The sequence below is a fragment of the Triturus cristatus genome, chromosome 1_1 (genome assembly GCF_964204655.1).
Source record: "Triturus cristatus chromosome 1_1, aTriCri1.1, whole genome shotgun sequence".
NCBI lineage: Eukaryota > Metazoa > Chordata > Amphibia > Caudata > Salamandridae > Triturus > Triturus cristatus.
The window spans coordinates 213,953,341-213,978,340 of NC_140579.1; the positions used below are offsets into that span (position 1 = coordinate 213,953,341).

The 25,000-nt window shown below is 54.4% G+C and overlaps 1 non-coding gene across 1 annotated transcript; it reads left to right on the top strand.

Annotated features, from left to right (window-relative positions):
- The first annotated feature begins 24,590 nt into the window (after positions 1-24,590).
- On the top strand, positions 24,591-24,677 carry TRNAS-AGA (transfer RNA serine (anticodon AGA)). The gene has a single exon. It is a non-coding gene; the product is annotated as a tRNA-Ser (tRNA).
- The last annotated feature ends 323 nt before the right edge of the window (positions 24,678-25,000 follow it).

A 25,000-nucleotide genomic window follows, 5' to 3' on the forward strand; every position in this document is an offset into this window, starting at 1 on the left:
CGCCCGAAGTTGGCAGGGTATGCCCATGCGTGGGTCCCTTGCTCACTTTGCCACTGGATTCAAGCTAGCCTGGCTGATGACGGCTATTAGCCAGAAACTGGTCCCAGGATGCTTGTTTCCGTTCCAGTGAAGACATGGCTTCGCAGTTCGGGTTGAACTGCTCCCTTGAGGCACAGGGTCAAGACTGATTTGCATATGGCTGTGTCTGAACTGGGGTGGCAAAGTGAGCTAAAGAACAATGATGGATTCAACCCAGATCTGCGAATAGGGGTGAGTGTCTGAAAGGTTTCAGCGCTCCGTCCATCATCTCCTTGTGTTTGCTTTATTTTGAAAGAGCCCATTGATCTTAGATTTCTAGTGGGAACGTCCGAAGAAAAGGCTTTCCTCAGAAAAACTGGTCCCGTATCATAGAGGGCCTTATAAGTAAGGCAAAGAGATTTGAATTTGATCCTGTTTTTTACATTCAGTCAGTGAAGATCTTTTATGGCATGTGTGATGGATTGATGCCTAGGCAGTCCCAGCAGCAGCCTTGCTGCTGAATTCTGTAGAACTTGAAGTTTGTTGATATAAGAATGGCAGTTCATTTAAAGGCTATAGGATTTGAGATGTACTTAAGCACTGAGGGAGGGCATGGGTCATCCGGTGATCCAGATTTAGTAGTCTGTATAAGCCCAATCTGCACTATTGTGACTGAGGAAAAAGTATCTAAGGAGGCCAATGGGATATCACTATCCAAATAGCTATCCATCTTATTCTTGATTGCTGGCAGGTTAATATTGCTGGGGTGATTTAACAGATTAAAAATTTGATCAATTTTACTTCTGAAGTCCTGAGCAATAATATCACAGAAGGATTGACTGACCAAGTCTTCTATAATCTATTGTTGTTTAGTTAATTTGTTTATTACCTGGTATAGTTCTTTCAGAGAGTTTTTAGAGGATTCAATTTGCGATGTATAGTATGTCGTCTTTTCCTTAACTAGAAGAGATTTATATTTAGATAGGGATAGTTTGTAGATTTCTTTCTCATGAGAATAATACTGGGCCTCCCATTTCCTTCCTTGTCTTCTACAACTTCGTTTTTCAAGTCGAAAAGGATCGGAAAACCAAGGAGCAGAGGATTTGTTTCTTCCCTGATGAACTTCTTAGTAGGGGCAGTGAGAGCAAACACCGTGATAAGCCACTCAGAGTATTCCTGGGAAGCTCGCTGTGGGTTTTCCACCAGAGGAGGAGAAGATTCTGTCAGAAATTGTAAAAGATGTTTGTAGTCAAGTCTGGCCAATTCCCTATACTGCCCATTATTATGAGCTTGAGTTGCTTCAGCGGAATTAAGCTAGAAGAAAATGGCCGCGTGATCAACCAGGCTAGTGGGAGCACTTTGAGTGTGGTAATCGCTTTATTATTAGAAAACATTGCATCCAATTGTGACCAGCACTGTGGGTGGGTTCTCGTATCAGCTGAGGAAAATCAAAAGCATTCATGACTTCAAGTAGGGCAGTAGTGTCTTTATCATCCTGAGATTCCAAGTAGAAATTAATATCTTCAAGGACTGTAAATACTGTACTATAGATGTCATCCTCGAGGAGATAGCTGATTGAGTTTTAGGAAACTATATATAGGGCCCGGAGGGTGATAAATAAGAACTCTTCTGAAGGATTGCTTTTTTGTTAACTCAACTTAAAGGATAGAGCTTCGCAATCATCATTCTGAATAGTCGAGAATTTGACCCTGAAATTGTCTCGATAGATAATACCTAGCCCCCCTCCTCTTTTTGCAGGTGATCCTGTTAGTGCAACAGATAGCTTGTAGGAGTCACAATAAGAAGTTCTAGTCTTTCTTTTTTGGGAGGGGTGGGGCAGCCGTCTAACTTGCGGTGGCCCCGTGGCGTATGTGCTGGGTGCTCCTGGACTGGGCCGGAGCCCTGTGCTGCTGCTAACAATGCCGTTTCGTTTCAGGTAGCAGCACAGCGTGCATAGTATTCGCCGCAAACTTGGTGGTGCGAGGAGGAGAGGTGGTCCATCGGTTCGACGAGCAGCAGCATTACTTCAACACTCCGTTCCAGCTGTCCATCGCGCCGCCGGGAGCAGAGGGAGTGGTGTTAAGTGACAGGTTGGTATGTGCACTGTTAAGGCTGGCATGATTGTATGAGTGCGGTGGATATTTAAGTCGGACTTCTCTTTAGCCACAGGTGATTGCAGGTTGTGGAGACTGCCCTATTAGGACACACGTCACTCCCAAGGTTGTCCTCAAAGGGCAGTGGGGCTAAGGTGGGTTATTTACATGTGCAACAAACTAGACCGGGTGTATTTGAAAAGCACGCATTCTCTCATGGATATCTTGGGGGCTGAATAGCGCGTTAAATTGAATCCACGGCTGAATGAAGGCTGAGCTTGCTCTAGGGGGATCTCCCTTGCCTTGCCTGACACAATAGGCCTGAGGATCGGGTAAGGGACAGAGGGACATGCCCGTGGGAGCGGTGGTGCTCCAGAGCGCGATGCGCTCTTACAGCTGTGAGATAAGTGGAGCACGAAGGGGCGGGGCAGCCGTGTAACTTGCGGCAGCCCCATGGCGTATGTGCTGGGCGCTCTTGGACTAGGCCGGAGCCCTGCGCTGCTGGCGGGGGGATCTCCCTTGCCTTGCCCGAGACAATAGGCCTAAGAATCGGGTAGGGGACAGAGGGGCCTGTCCGTGGGAGTGGTGGCGCTCCGCAGCGCATTGCACTCTCAGCATAGGCCCAGAGTGGAATCTGATGAAGCCCTCAATATACTGGCACAAGCGGGAAAAGTGATTATCGTGATAGCGCTGCTGACACACGACCCTAGTGACGGAAGCGGGATCAAGCCTCACGGGGAGAAGTGACGGGCCCGGGGCTGCAGGAATTATGGGCCCTGCCTCCTGTTTGCCTGAGTGACCGTCAGGGATATATAGGAGGTCACGGGTCATAAATTCTGAGCCAACAGGACCAGGCCCCTGGGGCTGAAACAGTCAACACGCGCCTCTACACGGACATTAAAGAGACATCTATTGATAGCAGGGAGCTAAACATCACATGTGCAGTCCCGGCAGCACTGTTGGAGTCACTGAGAACCACACTGCAGCAAGACCCTATCATATAACAGGCAAGCACGTTAAGTGAACGTCCCAAGAGGCTGCTCATTGCACCACATACCTGGAGACTGGGCTGCAAAAGGCTGTGCATATAATCCCCACACTGCTGTAAACCCCTGCACGAGACGCGGCCGCCCTCTGTGCTCCCTGAGTGATTCCTGACAACCTGGGAGAGAGCGGTGAGTTCCTTGTTTTCCGCCCTCTCCTTTCCCGGGACTGCCGCTGACCGCGCCCCCGCAGGGGGCCGGTCGGCGCCTTAGTGCCCCCGGGGCACCGGTCACCCCTCCACACCCCCTCCCACTGGGGGGGGGGCGGGGACGCAGACCTGAGCCCCCCTCCTCGGGCTGGCCGGAAGTGACGCGCAATGCTGTCACTTCCTGGCCCTGGTGTGAGGGGGAGGCTATTTACCCTTCCCCCACCCTCCTGTCGACCTCTTTGTCGCCCACCTCGCCATTGATCGCTGTGAGAAGTTGGCCTGGTATATGCTTTTCACTAGTTAAAGTGACCACCTTGTACCATGCCGAGCAACCCTTATGGTGTGGTTGTAAGTCAACCTTTTCGGACTAGCTGCCCTAGTGGTAGCGCGTAGGCTAAGCAGTCTTTGAGGCTAAACTCGTTAAAGCGTGTTAAGCAGGCTGTTTTACCAAATGTAACCCCCCTTTATACCAATGAAAGGACACCACACAGATATATATTCAAAATATATATGTATTTATTACTCAAAGTATCCCCTACACTCTTTATGAGCACAGGAGCACAAATCGTTGAACAAGACAACGTTATAATATACAGAAGTTGCACTTTATATGGATGGGCCCTGGTGGCCACTCAAACCATATACTAAAATAGTGGTATAAGTACCACGAACAGGAAAGGGAAAAGGCCTAGGGCCTCTAGAATCGCTGGGCCTACAAGGAGCTAACTTCAGTTAGTGACCAGGAGGTCCACGGGTCGCGTGTGCAGTGAGGAAAGTTACACGCGTGCTCCCATAGGTTTTCAATGGGTGCGTAAAAGTTTAAAAGTTACTGCAGAAAGGGTCTTCTGGATGGACTACGAACTTAAGATTCAAAACACAGACACTAGAGATGTTTCTCTACACTTGGGCACCGGAGTGCCAGCTTTACCTCACCCACAGGAAGCGGGTGCATAGGCCTCGAAGTGCATCGGGTTTCTTCTATCGATTCAATGGAGCCTGATGACAAAGATGCTGCAGGCGGTCGGTCCAGAAGAGATGCGGTGGATCCAAGAGTAGATCGGAGTTGTAGAAGACCTGAAAGAAGAGGGGACAGTGTTCACAGTCACTAGCCAGTGACCGGCGTGGCACCAGGTAGGTACCAGGCGATGTCGGGTGCAAACAGGTGATGAGGTGTAGCTTGTCTCCGCAGCCACGTGGTCCCTGAAGGTCGACAACGTCCAGAATTCGGTTCACGAGCTGTCCCATGCAGGCTCTCGCTGTCAGCGGTGTCGGCGACTCGAAAGTGGCATACAAGCCTTGGCAAAGGCAGGAGTCGTGGAAAGAGAAGTAAGCTGATTGTTCTAACCAGCAAGGTCAGAGGGGCTGCTCCTTTGGAGAGCAGCTGGGGCCAGTCTGGAGCAACCAGACCAGCATCGTTGATTTCAAGTTAGGTCGCCAAAATGACCACTAGCCAACGGGCCAGGGACCGGGCAGGCGCGTCGAGATGCAAAGTGCAGAGGGGCCCCATGCAGATCGTGGAGATGCGGCAGGGCTCACCTTTGGTGCAGATGCTGCTCGGTAGTTGGGCTTCTCAGGACCCAAAGCACAACTTGGAGGGAGCCTCTGTTGTTGCGCTTGCAGCTTGTCACTGGTCTTTCAAGATGGCTGGCTCCACGTGTCTCGGTGCCTCCACGGGTTCCTTCTTTGCAGGGACTGTGGATCGGGCTGTGAGAGGTCTGGAGGTCCAGGTCTTGTTGGGCTCTGGGCTCGGGCTCCGTCGGGAGGCGGCGACAAAGCAGACGTCGAATAGCTGGTTGATGCTTGCGTTAGCAAGATGGTCACTCCCTGACCATAGGGGAGATTTCCTTCTGTCCTCTGTGCAGCAGAGCGTCGAAGTTCCCGTCTTCTTCTTGTGGTTAAGTTGATTCCAGGATGTCTGAAGTCTTAGGACACAGCTCCTACCTTTAAGCGGATTCTAGGGGCCGGACTACCTGCTAGGTCCCTCCCTAAGGGTGGGACCAAGAAGGGGGGTGGTTACACCCCCAATCCTTTGTCCAGCTCGCCCCAGGTCTGGGGCTGGTGTGCCCCAGGACCGGTTTGAACTGGCATATGCACCGAGGCTCCTTGTGAGCCTCAGGCATGTCTGTTTCCTTTCAAGCCCTACCTGACCAATACACAAAATCCTGTCTGGGGTGGTGCTCGCATCTCCCCTGGCAGGAAACCCTTTGTCCACGTCTCCCAAGCTGGAAGGACTCCCAGCAGCAGGAGGGCAGACTTGTGTCTGTGGGGGCAGCATCCATTTTGTGGAGCTGAGGCTATGTCTGATTTTACCCGGGTTTCAGGTACTGTACATGTCGTGTCCCTCTAGAAGGGTGGAATGCTAACCCCGTCGCCAGAATTGGCGAGGGGTTAGTATTCCAATTCGTATGACACCTTACTCGACATGTTATGATAAAGCCAAACCAAAGATAGCATTTAACCGCGAGGTTCATAATGCACTTAAGAGTATATGGTATGACGATATCTGGAAACGGTAGAAGGAAGTTGTTCCGACCACTGCAGACAGGCTCAGCTCATGCCAGAGCACCATCTCACATGAAACCAAGCACTCTGCCTTCAGGATTGTTAAGGGCTGCCATAGGAGTGACTTATAGGTTAACATGTGTCCCATTTAAGGTTAGGTATAGGTATACTACACCTAAGTAAGAGGTGGTTACACCAGCTTACCCCAGCTGAGTGATCAGCCAGTTGTGTCAAATTTGTTAGGCCAGGCCAGGGGTGGCATAATACATGCTTCAGCCCCTGGTAGGCCTTAGATACACCAATGCCCTGGGTACCTAGTGTACACTGGTACAGGGGCTCACAGGGTGATCCACTTCCAATTGGTTATTCACCTAGGGTGCATAGTGTCAATTTAGTAGAGAGAACAGCAGGCTGGGGGTCTGATTAGCAGGCCCACAGCCTCAATATGTCAAAAACCAGTGAAGCAAGAAGCAAAAATTTGGGGTGACCATATGATAGCAGACCCTACTCTCCTACACAACCCCCCCCCCAAACGCAGGGACATTAAACTAGCCTTGACCAGTCTCGTCTTCATGTCCTAAGTGGAAGTACCTGGAGAGACCATCTGCATTCCCATGGTCTGTACCTGGCCGGTGCTCCACTGTAAAGTCCATCCCCTGTAGGGAAATGGACCACCTAAGCAGTTTGGGGTTTTCACCCTTCATCTGATTTAGCCACAATAGAGGCTTATGGTCGGTCTGAATCTTGAAGTGAGTGCCAAACAAGTATGGCCTCAGCTTCTTCAGGGCCCACACCACAGCAAAGGCCTCCCTCTCAATAGCTGACCAATTCTTCTCTCTGGGGGTCAACCTTCTGCTAATAAAAGCAATGGGTTGGTCTTGACCATCTACATTAAGTTGTGACAGCACCCACGCCCAACTCAGAAGCATCTGTTTGGACAATAAACTCTTTGGAGTAGTCAGGACTTTGCAGGATAGGTGCAGAGCACATGGCCTTCTTCAGGTCATCAAATGCCTTTTGACAGCTTACTGTCCACTGAACCTTTTTGGGCATCTTCTTGGATGTCAGATCATTAAGAGGAGTCACAATGGACCCATAGTTCTTAAGAAACTTCCTGTAGTACCCAGTCAAGCCCAAGAAAGCTCGAACTTGAGTCTGGGTGGTTGGAGGGGACCAGTCCTTGATGGATTGTATCTTACTCTCCAGTGGTTGAACTTGGTCTCCACCTACAAGGTGGCCCAAATACACAACCTTACTCTGCCCTATCTGGCACTTAGTAGCCTTGATAGTGAGGCCTGCCTTTTGCAGAGCCTCAAGTACCTTCTTCAGGTGGATCAGGTGATCCTCCCAGGTGGAGCTAAAGACAGCAATGTCATCAAGATATGCTGTACAAAAGTCATCCAACCCAGTAAGGACTTGATTCACCAACCTTTGGAAGGTGGCAGGTGCATTCTTCAGACCAAAGGGCATCACCAAAAATTGATAATGCCCACCTGGGGTTGAGAATGCTGTTTTGGCCTTGGACTCCTCAGCTAACCTGATTTGCCAATAGCCAGCTGTCAAATCAAATGTGCTCAAAAACTTAGCAGAAGCCAGTTTATCTATGAGCTCATCTGCCCTTGGAATAGGATGTGCATCTGTCCTAGTGACAGCATTGAGTCCTCTGTAATCCACACAGAACCTCATCTCTCTCTTGCCATCTTTGGTGTGAGGTTTGGGCTCTCTGAGGGCTCAATGACACCCAGTTCCAGCATTTTGTGTACCTCAGCCTTTATACAGTCCCTGACGTGGTCAGGTTGTCTGTAAAGTTTGTTCTTCACAGGCAGACTGTCACCAGTGTCCACCACATAGGTACACCAGTCAGTTTGACTAGGTATCAATGAAAACATGCGTTGAAATGATTGTAGAACCTGTCTACATTCAATCTGCTGATGCTCAGTGAGGTTGCCTCCAAGGGTCACTCCTTCAACTGAACCATCTTCAGGGTTCTGAGACAATAGGTCTGGGAGAGGGTCACTCTCTTCCTCCTGTCCCTCATCTGTAGCCATGAGCAAGCCCATGTCTGCCCTGTCAACATATGCTTTTAACCTGTCAACATGGAGTACCCTGTGGGGACTCCTGTGAGTTCCTAGGTCCACCAAGTAGGTAACCTCTCCCTTCTTTTCCAGGATTGTATGGGGTCCAGACCATTTGTCTTGGAGTGCTGCTGGGGCCACTTGCTCCAACACCCATACCTTCTGTCCTGGCTGAAACTCAACCAAGACAGCCTTTTGGTCATGCCAAGCTTTCTGTAAGGCCTGGCTTGCCTCAAGGTTTTTGGATGCCTTCTCCATATACTCAGCCATCCTGGAGCGGAGACCAAGTACATAGTCCACTATGTCTTGTTTAGGCTTTTTGAGAGGTAACTCCCATCCTTCCTTCACTAAACACAGTGGGCCTCTCACAGGGTGCCCAAACAACAATTCAAAGGGGCTGTAGCCAACTCCTTTTTGTGGGACCTCTCTGTAAGCAAACAGAAGGCAGGGTAGAAGGATGTCCCATCTTCGCCTGAGCTTTTCAGGTAATCCTTTGATCATACCCTTTAGGGTCTTGTTGAATCTCTCAACAAGCCCATTGCATTGTGGGTGATAAGGAGTGGTGAACTTGTAGTTGACACCACATTTCTTCCACATAGCTGTCAAGTATCCTGACATGAAGTTGGTACCTCTGTCAGAAACCACCTCCTTAGGAAACCCCACTCTGGAGAATACTCCCAGCGGGGCCCTGGCCACAACAGGAGCTGTAGTGGTCCTAAGGGGAATTGCCTCTGGATACCTGGTGGCATGATCCACTACCACCAGTATAAATCTGTGCCCAGATGCAGTGGGAGGATCCATGGGACCCACTATATCTATTCCCACTCTTTCAAAGGGAACCCCCACCACAGGTAGTGGTATTAGGGGGGCCTTTGTTGTGCCACCTGATTTGCCACTGGCTTGGCAGGTTACACAGGAGCGACAAAACTCCTTGGTATCTTCATTCATGTGAGGCCAGTGAAAGTGAGGGACAAGCCTGTCCCAAGTCTTGTTCTGGCCTAAGTGTCCTGCTAGAGGAATATCATGGGCCAAGGTAAGAAGGAAGCCCCTAAATTGCAGAGGTATAACCAACCTCCTGGTTGCACCAGGTTTTGGGTCTCTAGCCTCTGAATAAAGGAGCCCGTCATCCCAATACACTTTATGGGTACCTTGAGCATTCCCAGCAGCCTCAGCAGCAGCCAGCTGTCTGAGGGGTTCAAGAGATGGACAGGATAACTGAGCCTGCCTCAAGTCAGCCCTTGAAGGTCCCCCTGTCCCCAGAAACTCAACCTGATCAGGTTCAAGCTCTTCAGGGACAGTTCCTTCAGGGTCCTCTAGATCATCTTCCTGGGAAGGCTGATCATCACTTGGAGGCAGGGGGAAAGGCACAGCCTTAACCCTCCTGTTCTTCTTCTTGGTAGGTGCTTGGTCCATTGTTCCAGGATCCAAGACCTGTGGTTCAGTAAGGCACTTTTTTAGCAAGGACATGTGGTGATATACCTAACATCTCTGCATGTGTCCTGTACTCCACTTCTGACCATAGAGAACTCTCTAGGTCATTGCCCAACAAACATTCTACTGGGAGGTCTGTACTAACCACAACCCTTTTGAGGCCAGTTACCCCTCCCCATGAGAAGTTAACAACAGCCACACTATGTGAAGTAGTGGCATTGCTGGCATTGGTCACCAGGTAGTTCTCACCTGGTATGTACTGTCCAGGGTCCACAAAGCCTGGTGTCACCATAGTGACACTGGCACATGTGTCCCTGTAGGCTTGAGACACTTTTTCATTTATTAAAGGAGTCTGTCTGTACTTGCCCAGGTTACTGGGGCTCACAGTCAAGGACAAATCCATGTCCCCATCACAGATCAAGACTGCCTGTGTCAGGGTTCTGTCTAAGTCAGAATCTCCTTCAGTTCCCAAAGTGATTCCCACTACACCCTTTGTCTGGGGACCAACACTGCTAACAGTTGTACTGGGAGCAGGTGCCTTAGGGGCAACAGTGTTGGGGGATCCACCCTTCTTACAATCACTAGTCCAGTGAGTTGTATTCTTGCAAGATTTGCACCAGGGTTTCTTTGGACCTTCTTTCTTCTTCCCTTTAGGTTGGGCCCCACCCTCGTTAGTACTAGTTTGGGGCCCTGTTGAAGACTTCTGGTCTTTGGATTTCTGATCTCCACCCTTTTGGTCTGTTTTCTTCTGATCACCCCCTTGGCCCTGGTTCTGGTTCTTTTGCTTAACCCTGGTTCTGACCCATTTGTCTGCCTTCTTTCCCAATTCTTGGGGAGAGGTCAGATCTGAGTCAACCAATTGTTGATGCAGCTGCTGGTTCTGACAGTTATTTAAAATCTGTTCTCTCATCATCAAATTGTACAATCCTGTATAATCAGATACCTTACTTCCCAGCAACCAACCCTCCAAAGCCTTAGTGGCACTGTTGGACCCGGCCTCGTGGCGTGGTCCTTAACCCCCTGGATTGTGCCCGTTCCCCGCCCCGGCCGTCACGGGCCACCCGTCTGAACTGCACCAAGGCCCTTCACCCGGAGCTGCACGTGGACGCATACTCCTCGTGGCTCCGCCATCTTGTTGGCATCCACGTCACACCGTGCACCAGCCGGCGCGACCCCGCTCAACCCGGCCTCGACCCCAGCGAAGCCCCGACATCGAGGCACCACGAACTAGCCAGGGGGTGCCGCAGGAACCATTCATCGCCCCGGCGGAGGACAGTATCGATGGGACCCCCAACTGTCCTCCCCTCTCAAGGTGTGATCGCCCTGCAACTCCCATGGGCCTGGCGCCTCTCCTGCTGGGCGTCTGGCCACCTCCACCCGGCCACTCCGCCCCCTCGGGCGCATCGGTCCGGACATCAAAGGGCTCCAGACCTATATCTGGGGCGACCCCACCACAGCTCGGCAGTTGTATCCCGGAGTCGAGAGCCCTGCTGATTGAATCGCGGCTGACCCTACGGAGAAGAACTCTTGTCGGAACCATCACGAGCCCTGCTGACTGCGTCGCGGCTCCCTCCTGTGAACCCTGTTCTGAACCACCTGGAACATCGGAGCCCTGCAGACGCTGTCGCGGCCCAACCTCGCTGGAACCTTCCTCGGAGCCCTGCTGACGACGTCGCGGCTCGAGCTGAACAGAGACCATCTTGAGAGCCCTGCTGATTGAATCGCGGCTCTCCACGAACTGTACGCCAGAGCCCTGCTGACGCCGTCGCGGCTCGACCCCTCCGAGATCGGAGGTCCTCCAGCGTGAGGATAAGAACTGGGCCCCAGGTACTCTCGTACCACATTCCTGCCAAAGACTGTCCCGCTACCCCTACCCTTCCAAAGAGACATTGAGACTTTTGGTGGATCCCTCGATCCCTTCGTGTAAATATTGAGCTCGTAACCTTTTTATTGATGATAAAGAATTGCTTGTCTTGAGACAACCTCCTTGAGTCCGGTGTGGTGGTGTTACTGTGCTAGTACGGGATAGGAGAAGGATCTCTCAGGAGACTTCTCGGCAGCGCTCGGCTACTTCGTGCAGTGAGAGGGCCCCCCCCCTTGGTGGTCTCACCGACTCCTCGGGGTCCGCCTTCCAACATTTGGTGGCAGCGACGGGATCCGAGCCGAACGCAGTACGTACCAGCCAGTACCCACTAGCTACCCATCCAAACGAATAGCATCATGAGCAGCCAGGAAAACAACGCGACAATGGAGTTCCAGCCCGAACGGCTGGAAGAATATACGCACAAAGAATTAAAACAGTTCTGCAGAGACAAAGGCATTGCAACCACCAGCCTCGGTACCAAGGAAGAGATGCAGAAAGCTCTGAGGGCATGGTTGGAGGCTGGGGCAGGCCCCTCCCAGGAAGAGGGGCCCTTGCCCCTGACGGAGACCACAGCAACCGCACTGACCCCGGCAACCGGAGGAAGAAAGAGCCTAGAAACCGGCCTCTCCGAGGAAGAAATACGAGAGCGGGAAAATCTCCGGAGCCACGAACTAGAGCTCGCCCGACTGCGGCTGGACGGCGAACTCCAGCTGGCAGAAAAGAAACTGGCCCTCGAGCAGCTACGCCTTCAAGAAGAAATAGAAGAGAAGAGACGACACCGGGAGTTGGAGGAAAAGAAACTAACTCTTGAGCACGAGCGCAGTCTCAAGGAGCTCGAGATCAAGGCCAAGAACGGAGGGACCAACACCCCCAGTACTAGAGACACTCTACCGCCCCCCGAGGCCAAGGTGCATATCCCGAAGGAGGTCGTCAAGGAGTATTACAAGAATGACGACATCCAACAATGGTTCAAGGCCTACGAGGTGGCCATGACCTCCCATCGGGTGCCCCGAAAAGACTGGGGCGCAGGCCTGTGGGGGCGATTCCTGAGTGAAGGGCGGGACACGCTGCTCCAGCTACCGGAGGAGGTGATGACCTCCTACGATCACATGAAGGAGGCCCTGCTCACTCGATACGGGCTAACAGCGGAGATGTACCGCCAGCGGTTCCGAGACTGCAAGAAAATCCCGGGTACCACCTGGGTGGAATATGTGGACTTTTTCAGTCGGGCCCTAGAAGGGTGGATCAAAGGCAGCAAAGTAACCACCTACGGACAACTGGTCGACCTCATCGTCTGGGAACACCTTTCCAATAATTGCTTCGTGGAACTGAGGCAGCACCTCCTCGACAGCAAAATGACCGACCCGCGAAAACTTGCCGTCGAGGCCGATCGATGGGTCAACTCCCGGGTCCCCCGGAGCTCAATGGGGGAGTACCAGAGGAACCCCAACGGACCCCCACGCCAGCGCGGTGGGGGGGGAGGGCCGAACAGGAACCGAGACCCTCCCGCTGGGGCCCCCAGGAGCCCCCCTCGAGGGCCACCGCAGCCACATCTCTCCCCGAGCCTAGCGCGAAGGGTGGGCCCGGCCCGACCCGGACCACGGCCACCCGTGACCTGCTATGGCTGCCAACAAACCGGACACTTTGCCAGCGACCCGGCCTGCCCCCTGAACCGAAGAAACGGGGCCGGCGGGCCCCCGCCCCGGCAGCTGACAGCCGCCGCCTTGGGGGGAGAGGAGGAAGAAGAGGCCCTCGACCAAGAAAACACTGAGTGGGAGCCGGCAGCCATGTCCCTGGTCTGCCTGGGTAGCCGAGAGATGGTACCCTGCACCCCCATCCCAACCAACACCCAGAAGTACCGGCAGCAGGTCACGGTCAACGGACAACGGGCCGAAGCCCTTCGCGACACCGGCGCCAGTATCACCGCTGTCCGCTGCCACCTGGTGACCCCTGAACAGATTCTACCGAATGTGCTGTGCCCGGTGCGGACGGCCGACAACAGTGAAAGCCTATGCCAGATGGCCCTGGTCGCCTTCGAGTGGGGAGGGGTGACGGGCCTGCTGAAGGTGACGGTGCGCGACGACGCCCCGGTTGACTGCCTCCTGGGGAACGACTTGGAGAGTTCCCCCTGGGCTCAAGTAGAACGACGAGAGCACCTCCGAATGTTGGGACTGGCTGATTGGGCCTGCGCCATCACCCGGTCCATGACCGCCCAGGCCCCCCGCTCCTCCTCGACCTCCGGGACGGCCCGACCCGAGGGGCTCACACCCCCTCCCGCCAGCAGCGAGGAGGAGGCGGACACCGACCCCGGGCCCAGCGAATCCTCCCCCGAAGAGATGGCTTCTCCGAGCGCCCTACCAGAACTGACGCAATGGCAACATGAAGGGGGCCCCACCCGAGAGCAGTTCCAGCAAGAGCAACAGTCCTGTCCCTCTCTCGAAGGGGTCCGACAGCAGGCGACCGCGCAAGCCAACGGTGACCAGACCGGCACCCACTGGATCTACTGGGCCGAGGGCCTGTTGTACAGTGAACAGAAAGTGGCAGAACTCGGGGCCGGCCGCGTGTTGGTGGTCCCCCTCCGCTTCCGGGAGTTCCTTCTCAACCTGGCCCATGATGTGCCCCTCGCCGGACACTTGGGGCAAGACTAAACGTACAGTCGTCTGGTGACCCACTTCTACTGGCCTCGGATGCGGAGAGATGTGGACAACCACTGCCGGTCCTGCCAGACCTGCCAAGCCAGCGGGAAGACGGGGGGTCGGGTCAAGGCCCCCCTCCAGCCCTTTCCCGCCGTCAGCACCCCGTTTGAACGAGTCGGAATCGACATTGTGGGACCCCTGGACCCCCAAACCGCCCTGGGCCACCGCTTCATCCTGGTCCTCGTGGACCACGCCACCAGGTACCCGGAGGCGGTCCCGCTCAGAACTATAACGGCCCCTGTGGTAGGACGGGCCTTGATGGGGATCTTCTCCCGAGTGGGATTCCCCAGCGAAGTGGTGAGCGACCGTGGCACGAACTTTATCTCCAGGTACATGCGGTCCCTGTGGCAACAATGCGGGGTCACATACAAGTTCACGACCCCATATCACCCCCAGGGGAACGGGCTGGTTGAGCGGTTCAACCGAACATTGAAAGGGATGATCCAGGGCCTGGAAGAACCCCTCAGGCGGAAATGGGATGTCCTGCTGCCCTGCCTCCTGTTTGCCTATCGGGAGGTCCCGCAGAAGTCCCTGGGGTTCAGCCCGTTTGAACTATTGTATGGGCACCCGGTCCGCGGACCACTCAGCCTGGTCAAGGAGGGCTGGGAGATGAAGCCCCGAGGCGCCCCTCCTGACGTCTACCGATACCTCCTGACCCTCCGAAACCAGACCCGCAAGTTCCGAGCCATAGCCGAAGCCAACCTCGAGGCCAGCCAGGAGAACATGAAGCGGTGGTACGATCGCAACACTTCTACGGTAGAATTCGAGCCAGGTCAGAAAGTATGGGTCATGGCCCCGGTCGAACCCGGCGCCCTCCAGGACAAGTGGACCGGGCCCTTCAAGGTGGTGGAGAAGAAAAGTCCCGTCACCTACCTGGTCGATCTGGAGTCCCCCCGGAACCCCCTCCGGGTCCTACATGCGAACAGGCTAAAACCCCACTTCGCCCGGACCGAACTGAGCCTGCTGCTGGCGACCGACGAGGGGAGCGAGGACGACTCCGAGCCCTTGCCCGACCTCTTGCAATCCGACAGTCACGATGGATCGATCGAAGGGGTCCAACTCGCCTCGTCCCTGACCCCGGAGCAGCGCAACGACTGCCAGCGATTACTGCGGGACTACGCAGCCCTCTTCTCTCTCACCCCGGGGGTGACCCACTGGTGCGTCCACGACGTCGACACTGGGGAGAACCCCCCCATACGACACAGAGCCTACCGGGTGCCTGACCGAGTGCGGGCCTGCATCCAGGCCGAAGTAGCGAAGATGCTGGCCCTGGGGGTCATCGAGCCTTCCGACAGCCCGTGGGCCAGCCCTGTCGTCCTGGTGCCCAAGGCCGCAGCTCCCGGTCACCCCCCGGAGTTGCGATTCTGCGTGGACTACCGAGCCCTGAATGTAGTAACCAAGACAGACGCACACCCGATACCCCGGGCCGACGAACTGATCGACCGCCTAGGGGCCGCTCGCTACTTGAGCACGCTGGACCTCACCGCCGGGTACTGGCAAATCCAGCTCACCCCCGGCGCCCAAGAAAGATCCGCCTTTTCGACCCCGGATGGGCATTACCACTTTCGGGTGATGCCCTTCGGAATGAAGAACGCCCCGGCCACCTTCCAAAGACTGGTGAACAAGGTTTTGGCCGGGCTTGAGGCCTTCAGCGCGGCCTACTTAGATGACATTGCCGTGTACAGCAACCACTGGGCCGAGCACCTTCTCCACCTGAAGGCCGTCCTGGCCGCCCTTCAGCGGGCCGGGCTCACAATCAAGGCCAGCAAATGCCAAATCGGCCACGGATCCGTGACCTACCTGGGCCATCAAGTGGGGAGCGGGCAGGTGGCCCCCCTCCAAGCAAAGATAGATGCCATCCAGACCTGGGAACCCCCCACTACCCAGACCGCTGTCCGGGCCTTCCTGGGCCTCACCGGATACTACCGGCGGTTTATCCGGGACTATGGGAGCATTGTTGGCCCCCTCACAGAGTTAACGTCCAAAAAGCAGCCCAAGAAGGTACACTGGACACCCCGCTGCCAAACAGCCTTCGACACCCTAAAGACAGCCATGTGTACTGCTCCGGTGCTGCAGGCCCCGGACTACCAGAAGGAGTTCGTGGTACAGACGGACGCCTCCGAGTATGGGATCGGGGCCGTCCTATCCCAAGCCAACGAAAAGGGGCCCGACCGACCAGTGGCCTTCATCAGCCGACGACTACTGCCCCGAGAGCAACGCTGGAGCACTATTGAGCGTGAGGCCTTCGCTGTGGTGTGGGCCCTCAAGAAGCTCCGGCCCTACCTCTTTGGCACCCACTTCCGGGTCCAGACCGACCACCGGCCCTTGCAATGGCTAATGCAAATGCGGGGCGAGAACCCCAAGCTGCTGCGGTGGTCCATCTCGCTACAAGGGATGGACTTTGACGTCGAACACCGGCCCGGCAATGACCACGGCAACGCCGACGGCCTGTCCCGCTTCTTCCGCCTTGACGAGGAGAATCCCCAAGGAGATGGGTGACTCTCCATGCCTTCGGCTGGGGGGGATGCCTGTTGGACCCGGCCTCGTGGCGTGGTCCTTAACCCCCTGGATTGTGCCCGTTCCCCGCCCCGGCCGTCACGGGCCACCCGTCTGAACTGCACCAAGGCCCTTCACCCGGAGCTGCACGTGGACGCATACTCCTCGTGGCTCCGCCATCTTGTTGGCATCCACGTCACACCGTGCACCAGCCGGCGCGACCCCGCTCAACCCGGCCTCGACCCCAGCGAAGCCCCGACATCGAGGCACCACGAACTAGCCAGGGGGTGCCGCAGGAACCATTCATCGCCCCGGCGGAGGACAGTATCGATGGGACCCCCAACTGTCCTCCCCTCTCAAGGTGTGATCGCCCTGCAACTCCCATGGGCCTGGCGCCTCTCCTGCTGGGCGTCTGGCCACCTCCACCCGGCCACTCCGCCCCCTCGGGCGCATCGGTCCGGACATCAAAGGGCTCCAGACCTATATCTGGGGCGACCCCACCACAGCTCGGCAGTTGTATCCCGGAGTCGAGAGCCCTGCTGATTGAATCGCGGCTGACCCTACGGAGAAGAACTCTTGTCAGAACCATCACGAGCCCTGCTGACTGCGTCGCGGCTCCCTCCTGTGAACCCTGTTCTGAACCACCTGGAACATCGGAGCCCTGCAGACGCTGTCGCGGCCCAACCTCGCTGGAACCTTCCTCGGAGCCCTGCTGACGACGTCGCGGCTCGAGCTGAACAGAGACCATCTTGAGAGCCCTGCTGATTGAATCGCGGCTCTCCACGAACTGTACGCCAGAGCCCTGCTGACGCCGTCGCGGCTCGACCCCTCCGAGATCGGAGGTCCTCCAGCGTGAGGATAAGAACTGGGCCCCAGGTACTCTCGTACCACATTCCTGCCAAAGACTGTCCCGCTACCCCTACCCTTCCAAAGAGACATTGAGACTTTTGGTGGATCCCTCGATCCCTTCGTGTAAATATTGAGCTCGTAACCTTTTTATTGATGATAAAGAATTGCTTGTCTTGAGACAACCTCCTTGAGTCCGGTGTGGTGGTGTTACTGTGCTAGTACGGGATAGGAGAAGGATCTCTCAGGAGACTTCTCGGCAGCGCTCGGCTACTTCGTGCAGTGAGAGGGCCCCCCCCCTTGGTGGTCTCACCGACTCCTCGGGGTCCGCCTTCCAACAGGCACATTCAATGTATTCAGACCAGTCCTGAGTCTGTGTCTTCTGGGTGTCTCTGAACATTAACCTGTACTGTTCAGTGGTTAAGCCTAACCCATCAACTAGGACACTCTTCAGGGCTCTGTAGTTTCTGACATCCTCCTCCCTAACAGTGAGGATTCTATCTCTGCCTCTTCCTTCAAAGGAGAACCATAAGATTGCTGCCCACTGGTCTTCAGGAACCTGCTGCACTTTGCAGGCTCTCTCAAGAGCAGTCATCCACTTGTGGATATCATCCCCACTTTTGTAGGGGGGCACAACCTTGGACAGGTTCCTATTGTCAAAGACCCTATCTTTGTCCTTAGGGACAATGCTGCCACCAGTGGGTATAGACCCACTCTCTCTAGGTTGCCTAGCCTTACTCAGTTTCTCTTCCATCAGAGCTACTTCTAGCTCCTGTCTCCTGATTCTCAGCTGAGCTTCCTGCATTCTGGCCTCATGTTCCCTCCTCTGAGGGGAGGTCATCCTTCTTCTGGAGTGACCTTGAGAGCCTCTAGAGGCATGAGAAGCATTAGACTCACCTGAGTGATTCCTCTGCCTCCCAAGCCCCTGGTTAAGTCCACTAGGGAGATCCAATGGGATGATCCCATTGTCAGTCCCCAGTAGCCTTAGGTTAGCTGGGCCACGTATAACACTTGGCACTGGGCTAGTTCTCCCTTCATCCCCACTACCTTCTGTCTCAGTACCCTTATCACTTTCATCCTCTGTAGTATGATTCTCATCTAAGGGGTGACTATTGGAAAGGGGTACCTCATTAGCATCTTCAGAAGGGGGGCCTCCTGTTCCAGTCCCTAAGGGGCCTAACTGGGAGGCTTTCTTGAGAGCTTTCTGATCTTCATCAGCCTGTAAAAGCTCTCTGAGTTCAGCAGAGGTAGGGTTCTTGGGCTGTTTAAGGCCCCTGATATTTGCCATCTGCCTGAGCTCTTTTTGGTTTAGGGTAGCAAAGATGGATGGTGCCCTCTGGGGGTCACTCTCAACAGAGATGGGTACATTGGACCCCTCTGCCCCAGCCATTGCTCTTAAGTGTGGGTGGATGTGTTGCAATCTACCTACACTAGGGTTTTCCTACTAAACCTATCTAGTAGTTGTAGTCAGGGTTTGCTACTCCCTTTGCTCTACAACAACTAAGTTCCGTAGAACTTAATTATATCTATCTTGTTTTATATGTACCTACAGGTACCTATGTGATCTTTCAATTGGTAACCAAGAGATTACAATGGTAAAACACAGCAAGCTCAAATCCAACCGCTGCTCACCAATGTGAGAAGTTGGCCTGGTATGTGCTGTTCACTAGTTAAAGTGACCACCTTGTACCATGCCAAGCAACCCTTATGGTGTGGTTGTAAGTCAACCTTTTCGGACTAGCTGCCCTAGTGGTAGCGTAGGCTAAGCAGTCTTTGAGTCTAAACTCGTTAAAGCGTGTTAAGCAGGCTGTTTTACCAAATGTAACCCCCCTTTATACCAATGAAAGGACACCACACAGATATATATTCAAAATATATATGTATTTATTACTCAAAGTATCCCCTAGACTCTTTATGAGCACAGGAGCACAAATCGTTAAACAAGACAACGTTATAATATACAGAAGTTGCACTTTATATGGATGGGCCCTGGTGGCCACTCAAACCATATACTAAAATAGTGGTATAAGTACAACGAACAGGAAAGGGAAAAGGCCTAGGGCCTCTAGAATCGCTGGGCCTACAAGGAGCTAACTTCAGTTAGTGACCAGGAGGTCCACGGGTCGCGTGTGCAGTGAGGAAAGTTACACGCGTGCTCCCATAGGTTTTCAATGGGTGCGTAAAAGTTTAAAAGTTACTGCAGAAAGGGTCTTCTGGATGGACTACGAACTTAAGATTCAAAACACAGACACTAGAGATGTTTCTCTACACTTGGGCACCGGAGTGCCAGCTTTACCTCACCCACAGGAAGCGGGTGCATAGGCCTCGAAGTGCATCGGGTTTCTTCTATCGATTCAATGGAGCCTGATGACAAAGATGCTGCAGGCGGTCGGTCCAGAAGAGATGCGGTGGATCCAAGAGTAGATCGGAGTTGTAGAAGACCTGAAAGAAGAGGGGACAGTGTTCACAGTCACTAGCCAGTGACCGGCGTGGCACCAGGTAGGTACCAGGCGATGTCGGGTGCAAACAGGTGATGAGGTGTAGCTTGTCTCCGCAGCCACGTGGTCCCTGAAGGTCGACAACGTCCAGAATTCGGTTCACGAGCTGTCCCATGCAGGCTCTCGCTGTCAGCGGTGTCGGCGACTCGAAAGTGGCATACAAGCCTTGGCAAAGGCAGGAGTCGTGGAAAGAGAAGTAAGCTGATTGTTCTAACCAGCAAGGTCAGAGGGGCTGCTCCTTTGGAGAGCAGCTGGGGCCAGTCTGGAGCAACCAGACCAGCATCGTTGATTTCAAGTTAGGTCGCCAAAATGACCACTAGCCAACGGGCCAGGGACCGGGCAGGCGCGTCGAGATGCAAAGTGCAGAGGGGCCCCATGCAGATCGTGGAGATGCGGCAGGGCTCACCTTTGGTGCAGATGCTGCTCGGTAGTTGGGCTTCTCAGGACCCAAAGCACAACTTGGAGGGAGCCTCTGTTGTTGCGCTTGCAGCTTGTCATTGGTCTTTCAAGATGGCTGGCTCCACGTGTCTCGGTGCCTCCACGGGTTCCTTCTTTGCAGGGACTGTGGATCGGGCTGTGAGAGGTCTGGAGGTCCAGGTCTTGTTGGGCTCTGGGCTCGGGCTCCGTCGGGAGGCGGCGACAAAGCAGACGTCGAATAGCTGGTTGATGCTTGCGTTAGCAAGATGGTCACTCCCTGACCATAGGGGAGATTTCCTTCTGTCCTCTGTGCAGCAGAGCGTCGAAGTTCCCGTCTTCTTCTTGTGGTTAAGTTGATTCCAGGATGTCTGAAGTCTTAGGACACAGCTCCTACCTTTAAGCGGATTCTAGGGGCCGGACTACCTGCTAGGTCCCTCCCTAAGGGTGGGACCAAGAAGGGGGGTGGTTACACCCCCAATCCTTTGTCCAGCTCGCCCCAGGTCTGGGGCTGGTGTGCCCCAGGACCGGTTTGAACTGGCATATGCACCGAGGCTCCTTGTGAGCCTCAGGCATGTCTGTTTCCTTTCAAGCCCTACCTGACCAATACACAAAATCCTGTCTGGGGTGGTGCTCGCATCTCCCCTGGCAGGAAACCCTTTGTCCACGTCTCCCAAGCTGGAAGGACTCCCAGCAGCAGGAGGGCAGACTTGTGTCTGTGGGGGCAGCATCCATTTTGTGGAGCTGAGGCTATGTCTGATTTTACCCGGGTTTCAGGTACTGTACATGTCGTGTCCCTCTAGAAGGGTGGAATGCTAACCCCGTCGCCAGAATTGGCGAGGGGTTAGTATTCCAATTCGTATGACACCTTACTCGACATGTTATGATAAAGCCAAACCAAAGATAGCATTTAACCGCGAGGTTCATAATGCACTTAAGAGTATATGGTATGACGATATCTGGAAACGGTAGAAGGAAGTTGTTCCGACCACTGCAGACAGGCTCAGCTCATGCCAGAGCACCATCTCACATGAAACCAAGCACTCTGCCTTCAGGATTGTTAAGGGCTGCCATAGGAGTGACTTATAGGTTAACATGTGTCCCATTTAAGGTTAGGTATAGGTATACTACACCTAAGTAAGAGGTGGTTACACCAGCTTACCCCAGCTGAGTGATCAGCCAGTTGTGTCAAATTTGTTAGGCCAGGCCAGGGGTGGCATAATACATGCTTCAGCCCCTGGTAGGCCTTAGATACACCAATGCCCTGGGTACCTAGTGTACACTGGTACAGGGGCTCACAGGGTGATCCACTTCCAATTGGTTATGCACCTAGGGTGCATAGTGTCAATTTAGTAGAGAGAACAGCAGGCTGGGGGTCTGATTAGCAGGCCCACAGCCTCAATATGTCAAAAACCAGTGAAGCAAAAAGCAAAAATTTGGGGTGACCATAGGATAGCAGACCCTACTCTCCTACAATCACGCGTCAGGAAAGCGGTGGACATCGGAGGGCAGAGGCCGGCGGGCCGCGTGTTGTGAGGTGAGCGTAGGGCAAGAGTGTTTGGGGCGCTAAAGCCCCTGCACGGCGCCCCACGATGTCCACATAGAAATAAGAATTTCTCCCCGGTTGGAGGCCTCGGGCACTGTTGTACCGCGGTATTTGCAGTAGTTCATCTGCTTCCCCGAGGGCCGGCTTCTCTGCAGGGGAGCACTTGAGCGCGTTGTAGTCTAGCTCAGTGGGTTAACGCGTTACGGGTTTTCTTCCTCTATATTGTTGTACCGTCGCATTGCATGCGGGGAATGGGAAGAGCGAAACCACAAGTCCCTGATTAGAAAGGGCTACTGGTGAAAGTGGTGGAGCGGCCATTGTGAGCAGGGCAGCCACAGTACCATCTATTAAAACAGGTTCAACCCCTCGTCACCTCTAGAAATTGCAAAGCAAAAGAGGGAAATTAAAAACAAATAATAATTGGGGCTATATTTTTGAGAGAGGCTGTGGTGTAACCTCAAGAGCATCCGACTTTGGGCCCGGTGAATGAGGTTTGAGTCCTGCCACCGCAAGCATAACAAATACTTAGCTCAAATGGTCGAGCGCTCGCTTAGCATGCGAGAGGTAGCCAGATCGATGCCCGTATTCGCCATTCTAAAATTTGCATGAATCGCGCAAAAGGGTAGCGGGATCAATGCCCGCATCCTCCCACTTTTAACTGTAATCCTCCGGATGGGGCTGGCCTTGTAGCTATTTTCCCTTCCTGCGATCCCGGGCTAATTATTCACCCCCCCCGTGCCTCGCAGCGGCATCAATGCCCGCACCCCGGGCTAATTATTCAACCCCCCGCGCCTCGCAGCGGGATCAATGCCCGCACCCCCCCTGGTTTATGGTGAAGTCATTTGGCCCCCCCCGTGCCTCGAGTCTGGGGGGCGGCACCTGAACTGCGGCGCCGAGGGGAATATAAGGTTATCGCCCCTTCCCATCGGCTACGAGGCCGGTGGGGTCGGGAGGGGGGTGCATTCAGTGGGCAGCGCGTGCGTTGTCATGGGGTGGGGGGCTGAGGCGACCGGGGCCAAGGGGTAGCCTTGGTAACCTGCGAGTTTAGGGTAATCAGTTCCGGCCCGCGGGATCGCGTCCGCATTGCGGCCAGGTCTAAACCCCCCGCACCTCAATGGATAATCGGGGGCGGTGCTCGGGTTATCTGGTTCACTCGCTCACGTACTGTCGTAATTTGAATTACGCGCCCAGTACCTGGATGTATAACGTAAATAGGGCACTCATGTAAAGCGCTCCAATACCTTCGGGTCGATCGCGCGCTACATAAGTATGCAACAGGTAATCGTGGCTGCCTATATAGGCAGATCCATGATACCAGTGCATGCATTGCTCGCAGGTTTTGCTGCACTTGTGAACGAAGCGCCCAGTGCCTAGAGGTGTAAGGTAAATACGGCACTCATGTAAAGCGCACCAATACCTTCGGGTCGAGCTCGCGCTATATAATTATGCAATGAGATTGGTAACGGGGCTGCCTGGGTCCAACAGGTAATCGTGCTGCCTATATAGGCAGATCCATGATACCAGTGCATGCATTGCTCGCAGGTTTTGCTCCAATACACTCGATCTCGTAATATTGTACTTGTGGACGAAGCGCCCAGTGCCTAGATGTGTAAGGTAAATACAGCACTCATGTAAAGCGCTCCAATACCTTCGGGTCGAGCTCGCGCTATATAATTAAGCAGTGAGATTGGTAACGGGGCTGCCTGGGTCCCCGGGGGTCGCGGGCGGTGCCAGCCGCGTGGTCGCTGCCTAGATGAAAAGGGTATCGCCCCCCCCCCGTCGGCTACGCTGCCGCTGAGGGCATGGGGGGGGGCATGCAGCGGGCCGCCCGCTCAGAGGCATTGCGTGCGTCGTCTTTATTGGTGCTGAAGGGAGCGGGCCGCTGTATTAGTGCGCCGGGGCACCATAAGGGGAGCGCAGCGCTTGTGTATTATCACACAGATGGCAGGCATTTGTTAATATCGCCGCCATATGGCGAGAACGCGGGCTGAAAGCCGTGGGGTCGCGCCACCATCCTCGGTGATTCCGGCCAGTACGACATCCCCTACAATTGAATGGGTTATGTGGGCGGTGCTCGTGCACTATCAGGCGAACACTACTCCCGGCGCGTGGTCTCCGGTGCGCCACTGCCCCCACAGCGCCCAGACCCCTCCGTGGTGGGAATCAGTGAGGTGCACAGCGGCTCCCGCGCTGCTCTTGATCCGTCTCCGGTGCGCCACTGCCCCCGACCCCACTCCGCTCCAAGATAACCCCTACTCTGCGGAGAGAGGTCCTCAGTAGAGCGCTCCAATACCTTCGGGTTGATTTCGCGTTTTTTAAGCACGCACAATAAGAACCCTTCTGTCATCTTGTCAAAGAAAAGGGCAGGATTTGTTGGCTGCAGGCCTCTTTGTGATAGGGATCTGCGCCAGGGTTGATTCCAGGGTCGCGGTGGCAGCCCGCACCACGGTTCTCCGCGGCTCGATTCCAGTGCTGCGTGAGACATCCCTCTCCCTTGCGATATTTTCTACCTGGCTGGGCCTCTAACGCGATGCAGGCTGCAGCTGCTAGGCACCATTTCCATTTAAATTAATTCGCTGCGTCTTTCAGTTACTGTGGGGATGTCCAGCAAAGCACCGTATCTTCCGGTTCTGGCCATGGGCGAGGTGTGGGTAATGATGTCCTGATTCCTGTATCAGGAGCCCGTTTGACCATGAGTCAGCGTTGTTGAGGCCCGTCTATAAAGATGCAAACTGTAATTGCTGGCTGCCGAAGAATGCGGATACATGATACATGTGTATGCATTGTTCACAAGATTTCGCTCGTGCCCATATTTGCGCGCATTAGACGATTCCGGACATTACGACACCCCCCTGCACCTCAATGTGAATTTGGCACGGCGCTCGTGTCCGGCGCTCCAATACGTTAGCGCGCATTAATGTTTTAATGTCGTGGCCGAGCGGTTAAGGCGATAGACTAGAAATCTATTGGGGTTTCCCCGCGCAGTTTCGGATCCTGCCGAATACGAAAATCTTCAAAGCCAGTGCGCTCCCACATATGCGGGTCTGACTCCGCCCCTCGCGTTGCGCCGCGTACCCTGCTCTCCCCGAGTAGGTGTCTCTGATGTCAACGGTGATGTCACCGGTGGCTGTGTGGGTCTGTTCACGTCCTGCAAGCTGGCAGGAAGAGCCCCAGCGCATGGCTCCTTGGTTGATTGTTGGTCGGTATCACGGCGATGCACACACTGACAGCCCGTGCCCGGTTAGCGAACTGGGCCTGATAAATGAGGTTGTGTTGTAGTGAAGGGTGTCCATTCGCGCTTTTTTATAGCAGGGTTAGCAAGGGCAAGT